Source organism: Mus caroli, chromosome 6 (assembly GCF_900094665.2).
Source record: "Mus caroli chromosome 6, CAROLI_EIJ_v1.1, whole genome shotgun sequence".
Classification (NCBI taxonomy): Eukaryota; Metazoa; Chordata; class Mammalia; order Rodentia; family Muridae; genus Mus; species Mus caroli.
The window spans coordinates 51684813-51693782 of record NC_034575.1 but is presented as its reverse complement, the minus strand read 5'-3'; the positions used below and the strand labels follow the sequence as shown (position 1 = coordinate 51693782).

At 35.1% G+C, this 8970-nt stretch overlaps 1 pseudogene; it reads right to left on the bottom strand.

The window, feature by feature from the left end:
* Positions 1 to 4252: 4252 nt before the first annotated feature.
* On the bottom strand, positions 4253 to 7921 carry LOC110295618 (annotated as a pseudogene).
* Positions 7922 to 8970: the final 1049 nt, after the last annotated feature.

The following is an 8970-nucleotide window of genomic DNA, read 5'->3' as shown; positions in this document are numbered from 1 at the left end:
TATGTGGTGCTTTGAAGGTATATTCTTTTCAATTTTTGGTAAAATTTTCTTTAGACATCTTTTATGTCCATATGGTTTGTAACTTCTGTTAGTTTTTTTTTTTTTTTTTTTTTTGTTTAATTTCTGTTTCAATGACCTATGTGTGCATTAGTGAGAGTGAAGTATTGAAATATTCTTCCTTTATTGTGTCAGGTTCAATGTATGATTTGTATTTTAATAATGTTTCTTTTATGAATGTGTTTGCCCTTTCATTTGGGGCATGAATATTCAGAATCAAGATGTCATCTGACGGGTTTTTCCTTTGGTGATTGAAAGTCTATTTTATTAGATATTAGAATGGCTACTCCAGGTTGTTTCTTGATTACATTTACTTTGAAAACTTTTTTCTCTCCCTTTAGTCTGAGGTAATGTCTATCTTTGTTGCTGAAGTGTGTTTCTTGTATGAAGCAGCATGAAGGGTCCTGTTTATATATCCAGTCTGTTAGCCTGTGAACTGGTGAATTGAATCAGTTGATGTTGAGAGGTATTAAGGACCAATGCTTGTCAGTTTCTGTTATTATGGTGTTAGTGCTGATAGTGTGTGTGTGTATGTGTGTATGTATCTTTCTTTGTTTTTTTCTGTAAGATGATTAATTTCTTGTGTTTTCTTGAGTCTCTCCTTGTGTTGGAGTTTTCCTACTAGCATCCTCTGTAGGGATGGAGTAGGAGAAAGTTAGAGTTTAAATTTAATTTTTTTCATGGAATATCTAGGTATCTCCATCTATGGTGATTAAGACTTTCACTGGTTATAACAACCTGGTCTGGCATCTGTGGTCTCATAGGTTTTGCAAAATATCTGTCCAGGACAGATATCTATTAGAGTCTATTGAGAAATCAGGTGTGATTCTGACAGGAATAAGTTTATATGTTAAAGTTCTTCTCTCCTTAAAGTTTTAATATTCTTTCTTCATTCTCTCCATTTAGTATTTTGAGTATTATGTGGTATTAGGATTTTTTTCTGGTCCAATCTTTTTGGTGTTCTGTACCCTCTTTGTACATTTATGGCTGTTTCTGTTTTTAGGTCAGGGAAGAAAGTTTTATGTTAGGTAAGAAGTAGTTTTCTTCTATAATTTTGTTGAAGAAATTTTCTGTCACTTTACACTTAGAACCTTCACCCTCTCCTATTCCTCTTACTCATAGGTATGGCCTTTTTATAGTGTCACAAATTTCCTGGATGTTATGATTTAGAATCTTTTTACATTTGGCATATTCTTTGACTGATGTATCAATTTCTTGTATGGTATCTTTGACACCTGAGATTCTTGTTTTCATCTCCTGTATTCTATTGATGAGGCTTTTGTCTGTAGTTCCTGTTCTCTTCCAAGGTTTGCTATCTTCAGGGTCAACTGCATTTTTGTTTTCTTCATTGCTTCTAATTCCATTTTTAGGTATTGCATATTTTTATTCATTTCCTTTACATGTTTCATTGTATGTTCCTGGGTTCCTTTAAGGCATTTATTTGTTTTCTTTTTAAGGACTTCTATCTGCTTTATTTGTTTCTGTTTCCTGAAAGCATTCATGTATTTCCTTTTTAAAAGCTTCTATCATCTTCATTAAAAGAGACTTAAGGTCACAGTCTTGTTCTTCAGGTGTGTTAGGGTATCTAGTGATTGCTGTAGTAGGAAAGCTGGGTTCTGACTATGCCATACTACATTGGATTCTGTTAACTATGTTCTCAAATTTGCCTTTCACCATAAGATTTTTTCTGGTCTTGGCTGGCATTGTCCCTTTGAGTCTGGGTTTTGAGAAGGACTCCCATGACTCAGGCAAAGCTGAGGGATATTACAAAACTCAGTGAGGCTAGGCACTTCCCCTCTTACTGAGGCCAGACAAAGCCCCCCCAGCTAGTAGAACATAACACATGTATAAACAGCAGCTTTTGGGATAGCCACCATTCCAGTTGCTTGGAACCCACATAAAGGCCAGTATTGCTTTCTTAATGCCATCATACTAAAAGCAATCCATAAATTCAATGGCATCCCAATCAAAATTCCAACATAACTTTTATAGACCTTGAAAGAGAAGTTCTGAACTTTGTATAAAAAAATTAAACCCATTGTAGCCAAAAAATTGGCAAACAATAGTCAAAACAATTTCTTTACTGTGGGAAAAATCACCATCCCTGTCTTCAAGTTGTACTACATAACAATAGTAACAAAAACTGAATGGTACTGGTGCAGAATCAGACATATTGATCAATGGAATCAAATCAAAGAACCTGAAATAAACCCATACACTTGATTTTTGATAAAGAATCCAAAACCAAACAATAGAAAAAAAAAAAAAAAAAAACATCTTCAACAAATGGTTCAGGTGCAACTGGAGTCTATAAGTAGCAGAATGAAAACAGATTTATACTTTTCACCCTGCACAAAACTTAAGTTCAACGTAGATCAAGGACCTCAACATAAAACTTGATACACTAAATCTCATAGAAGAGAAAGTGGGAAATACCCTTGAATGCATTGGTACAGCAGACAATTTCCTGAACAGAACATCAATAGCTCAGGCTCTAAGATCAACAATTCATACATAGGACCTCATAAAACTGCAAAGCTTCTGTAAAGCAAAGAACACTGTCAGTAGAACAAATCATCAGTCTAGAGATTGGGAAAGGATCTTCACCAACTCTACATCTGACAGGGCTAATGTCCAAAATTTATAAAGAACTCAAAAAGTTAGACACTAACCATCCAAATAACCGAATTAAAAATAGGGTGCAGATGTAAACAGAATTCTCAACAGAGGACTCTTGAATAGCTGAGAAGCACTTAAAGAAATGTTCAAAGTCCTTAGTCATCAGGGAAATGCAAATCAAAACAACACTGTGATTCCATCTTACATTGGTCAGAATAGCAAAATTCAAAATCTAAACTGATAATACACATTGGCTATGATGTGGAAAAAGGGGGAAACTCCTACATTCCTGGTGGAAGTACACATTTATATAACCACTTGGATATCAATTTGGTGGTTATTCAGAAAACTGGGAATAGTCCTAACTCAAGTACCAGCTATACCATTCCTGGGCATTCACCCAAAAGATACTCCAACATCACACAAAAACATTTGGTTAAAACTATGTTCATACTAGCTTTATACACAATAGCCAGAAACAACCTACATGTGTCTCAACTAAAGAATGGATCAAGAAAATGTTGTACATCTGAACAATGGAATACTATTCAGTTATAACAAAACAAGCACATCATAGATTTTGTAGGAAAATGTATGGATCTTGAGAATATCATTCTGAGTGAGGTAACTCAGTCTCAAAAGGACATGAATGGTATGTACTCACTTATAAGTGGATATTAGCCATAAAATATATAATGTCCATGCTATACTTCAGAGTTTCAAGGAGGCTGGACAAAAAGAAGGGCACAAACAAGGATGCTTGAGCCTCATTTTGAAGGGGAAATGGAAAAGTCATGGAAGGCAGATGAAGAAAGGAACTGGGTGAGAGAGGGGATTAGGGGATTAGGGCCTTAAGGGTCAGGTATGGTGAGGGTCAAAGGTAATAGTCAGATGACCATTAGATTGAATGGAAATCTGAAACCAACAGGGGCAGGGAGAGATAGGTGGCATCTCCAGAAAGAGATGGAAACCTGGGATAGGAGAGGCACCAAATAAGTAATGGGGATTTACTTAACAGTAATTGTACATTTATTTATTGTACATCCCATCTACAATAAATGCAGGGATGAGGGATAAAGCGTAGACTGAGGGAATAGACAGCAATAAATAGCCCAACTTAATACCCATGGGCAAGCACCAATACTTGACATTATCAATGATACTATGTTATGCTTGGAACAGAAGTCTAGCATGGTTTTGCTGTGAAAGATTCCACCCAGCAGTTGACTCAGACAGATGGAGACACCCACATCTTAACTGTGGATGAAACTTGGGGACACTTATTTAAGAACAAAAGAAAGGATTGCACTCCCAAGGGGATAGTAACTTCACAGGAAAACCAACAGAGTCAACTAATCTGGACCATTGGGTCTCTTGGACACTGAGCTGCTTCCCAAAGAACATACACAGACTGGATCTAGGCCTCCCACACATATGTGACAGTTATGCAGCTTTGTTTTCATGTGGGTTTGAACAACTGGAGCTGCTGTTATCCCAGAAGCTGTTACTTGTATGTGGAACATACTTCTCTATATGTGTTACCTCTCTGGCCTCAGTGGAAAAAGAATCAGTAGCTTCACAGAGACTTAAAGTGTAGGGGTGTGGGTAATACCCAGGGTAGGGGAGCAAACCATCTCAGAGGAGAAGGTGAAGCAGGTGTGTGGGAAGAATTGTGGGAGAAGGTAACAGAAAGGGGAGCTGTGAGTTAGATAAAGAGTGAATATGTAAAAAAGAAAAAAATCTAGTGGCTTGCATTGCCTCTGATGTCTGAACAAGATAATCACCATGTATGTGCTTGTGATCAGCATGACTCCTACAAGAAACACATTCCTGGAGGTTGTCATTGTTAAAATCATTCCCCCGATGATGTAGTTCATTGGGAAGAGTGAGCAGGATTTAGTGACCTTCTGCTTGGTGTGGCTCACATTGGTAAAATCACCAACATAGAAGATCAGGTGACTACTAAGAGAAAAATTGAAAGGCCAAATGTAAAAGAGAGAAGCATTCATCATGCGTTTTTTTTTTTTTTTTTTAGTTTATATTTAAATTTTGCCAGTAGAGAGCTACTGGGACGAATTGTGACAGCTTGGAACACACTCAGGAGGCAGGTGATGCAGATAGAGGTCTCTCATCACCCTGTTTGTGTATAGAGTTGCCTTACGTTTGATGTCATTCTCAACATTCAGAGACTCAACTATGTCTGTAAGCATACTTCCTCCAGTGAGTATCATCACTATGTGAGCAAAGGTCAGCTGGCATGAGATTAGGCCAATGGGCTTAGGTCTGTGACTTAGGATTAAGAAAATATAAAATGCTAGCAGAATCATATTGGCTAGGACTCCAAGACCAGCTTGAAAATAAAGGACATTCTCTAATGAGAACATAAGTGGAAGGCCTTTTCATCTTAAGAGCATAATTGGAAGCATATTTCTCATTCCTGGGGGAAAAAAACCAACAACAGAGGATACATGAAACTTGTGATTTACTCAAAAGCACATCTACATAATCATTATATTTTCCATACTAATTCTTTTTTTTAATTAGCTATTTTCCTCATTTACATTTCCAATGCTATCCCAAAAGTACCCCATACCCTCCCCCCACTCCCCTACCCACCCATTCCCACGTTTTGGCCCTGGCATTCCCCTGTACTGGGGCATATAAAGTTTGCAAGTCCAATGGGCCTCTCTTTCCAGTGATGGCCTACTAGGCCATCTTTTGAAACATATGCAGCTAGAGTCAAGAGCATACTAATTCTTGATTAAGCTCTGTTTAACTTTGGGGTTACAGAATGTACATCATAACCTATATGTCTAGATACTGTCCATGTGTCTTCTGTACATATAGAATATTACAGACAATAAATATTGTTATGTACAGTGATATCTGTACATAACAAAGATTTTGTCTGATTTAACTAATGACTTAGAAATATAATATTATTGATATAATTGCTCTCAGATTATACTTAACACCTGAAACAGTAGAGATGAGCACAGAATATTAATCAAAATTGTACAACTAAACAAAATGTATGTTGTCCTGGGAAAAAAATCACAAAAGATATTTAAAAAATCTAGTGATTCCGTCTCATGTTCCATTCTTTTACTATGTTTGGTTTTGCAACTATCCTTCTTTTGACTCAAAATTCTAATGGAATTTAATGGAGTTATAATTCGTGATAATATCCTTATTTTAATCATCAAGAGGTCTATATCAATTTATCTTTTATTTATATTTCTTTTTCCATGAAGTAGTACATCCCCAGAATCTAGAACTGAAGACACAGATACAGTGAGAGACCATTAGTTCACTTTCTACACTCTATTAGTTGTATAACCAATATGGGTATAAGTGGCTGTAAATGGCTATGAGTTCAGTTTCCATCACATTTAAACCCTTTGCAAACCCTGTTTCAGTATTAAAGAACTAACTCCAAGATATCAAGAAAATCACTATTTTTCTTTCCCTTTTATTTGGGAGGGAAGTAAATCATTAACTGTATGATTTATTATGGTTTTTCCACAAATCTATATTTTTATTTTATCTAACTATATCTTTCTCTGAATTTATCTCCCTTCCCCTTAACTAAAAACCCACATATTTTTCTATTTCTCTCTCTGATAAATTGTGTCCTGCTACTCCATTTTACATTCTTCCTATCATCTTCTATATCTATTTCCTTCCACCACTCACTAAGTACTGTATCTTCCATTTCTTTGATAGGAATACCTTGCTATTCTGCTCTCTATTTTTCCCCTCCACAACATCTATTCTAGCAATTGCTTTTTTGATTTCTGTAGTTTCTACATGCAACATAATCACATCTGAAGATGTCCAGCTAGGAGCCTACAACAAGAGAAAATTGGTGACAGTAAGACAAGCAGTATTTTCCAACATTGTGACAAACATGAACATTCTGAAGATGACTAGATAGTGATGTTGTTTGAGAACTTCTGTTTTTAAAAGATATTCCTTCCCATCCGGTGGAAAACATGGTCCCAAGAGTTATCATACATTTTTTTTTTATTTTTTACAGTTTAACTTAACAGTCTTAACTTTGGTGCTTATGTAAGTTACTTGGCCTGGTTACTAGGATCAACTTATTATTAAGTTATTTTAATTCAGTACTTCAAAATCAATTTTGTGATAAATAAATACAAAACAACTATACTGACTCAGATATATGTGAGACTCTTATGGCCAATTATATTTTCAAGTTACTCATATATTCCATATATATATATATATATATATATATATATATATATATGCATAGGTGCATGAATGCATAGAAATAATGCAGAAGTTAGTGGAAGAGACCATCCTATAACATCTCCATGAATATGACATGATAAATCACACATTTTGTATTTACATGATTTTTGCTCTTTAAATGTTTAAAGTAAAAGAATGGGTTTGTATCAAAGTCCAGAGCCAGAAATTTAATTCTCTCATCTACACACATTTATAGTAGCTGTATAGTGATAGTCTGTTGTTTGAAAGCTTGAGGATATGGGCTTGAGAGACATATTGGTTGTTAAGGGCACTTTTATCCCTTACAAAGGACCTATATTAGCTCATGACCATCTCTAACTTTAGTTCCAGAGTATGCATTGCCATCTCTGAAATGTCATACCAGTGTTACACAGACATACATGTAAGCAAAACACTCATATATCTAAAATAAAATAAATAATTCCCAAATAAAAGTTCCTGAATAATACTTAATTCAGGACTTGGTCTCCCAATTGGGAAAAAAAAAACCACTAGCCTCATTTGAAATTTAAAACTGAAAATGCAAAAAACAGGTAAGCATATAATTTTTGTTATTTTTACATATAAAATTTATTATAATACAATATTAATATTATAATATAAAAGGATGGTAATATAAAGTAAGAGGTAGATCTAACATGCTTTCCCCCCTAAGGTATGTTATTTAATCTCTCTAGTTCATCCGTTGATTTGTAAATATTTATAAAATACAGAAAATTATACATCTTGTAAATGATCAAGTGGAATTTTTCTCTGTGGTTCACAGAAGATAATACTAAACCAGAAAAGCCCATCACTACCACAATTATAGAGCTGTTATTATGATGCACTGAGAAAAGTAACTTTTTTTATTTGAAAAACAACTGCAGTTCTGGAAGCTTACACACGAGCTTAACTAGTAATATTTAGTTGTAAGTACTAAACCACAAAGTGTGTCAATAAAGCTTAATGAAAATGGAGAAGCCATCACTATTAAATTGACCCAGACCAAAAGAATAAAAAATACCCAAGCAAGTGTTGAAGAAATGTGCAATAAGAAAGGAAGAGTACCTTTCTGCACAGCTTTGTATTTTTCCAAGAAAATCACTTTAGCCCTCCACTATGACAGTTTTGATTTTAAGCTTCTTTATGAATTTATGGTGATCTTTGCATTCTTTGTGGAGATTAATACCCTAAGGAAGATAAAAAATATACTAGATGAAAGTAACATTTTCATTTTAAGTTTTACCATATTTATATATGAGTAATAACCTAAAAGCTGAATGAATACTCAGAATATAAACTGAGTATGTGACTTCAGGTGACAAGATACATGGTGTTGCCTGGTATATTTTCCACTGTCAGCAAAGGATGAGTCTTCAGGAATCTTGGGACCTTAGCCAACCAAGCTAGTTATATGGATCTGCATGAAATAGATAAAGACAGCAGAAGTAAATACTGTTCAGTTGTTGACAAGATATTAATTCAGAGCTATTTTCTGATGCTCTTAGATAACTAAAAGGGATGAATTGTTCTTTGGAAATTAAGTTTATGGCAAATGTAACTGGAAACACACAGATGCTGATGAGTATGACCATCTCACTCACACTTAACAGCCAGTTCCCCTGAGATGAAGCAGAGTAGCAGAAATGGGAAAGCAATCATATCCAGAATTTCATAACAAGTTGTATGGCATGAGTTTGGCATGAGTTTGGGAAAGACATGAAGACATGGACTGGAAATGTGTGTGTGTGTGTGTGTGTGTGTGTGAAATTATTGGACTACTGGGTCTATGAATATAGCAATGACATACTGTAGGCCATGGCTGCTCGCATGAATATCTTTACATCAACTGAGTGAAAAACTGAGACTTATGTAAGATAGGTTTGTGCAATAAAATGAACTTTTAAAAAATGGAGAATGTGTTTCAGATTGACTTAATCAAGTCCATGGGACATGACTACTCATGCACACATTAGAGGTGAATTATTCAAAACAAACTAAAAATTCTGTAATGATTGCAAACACAAACAAGTT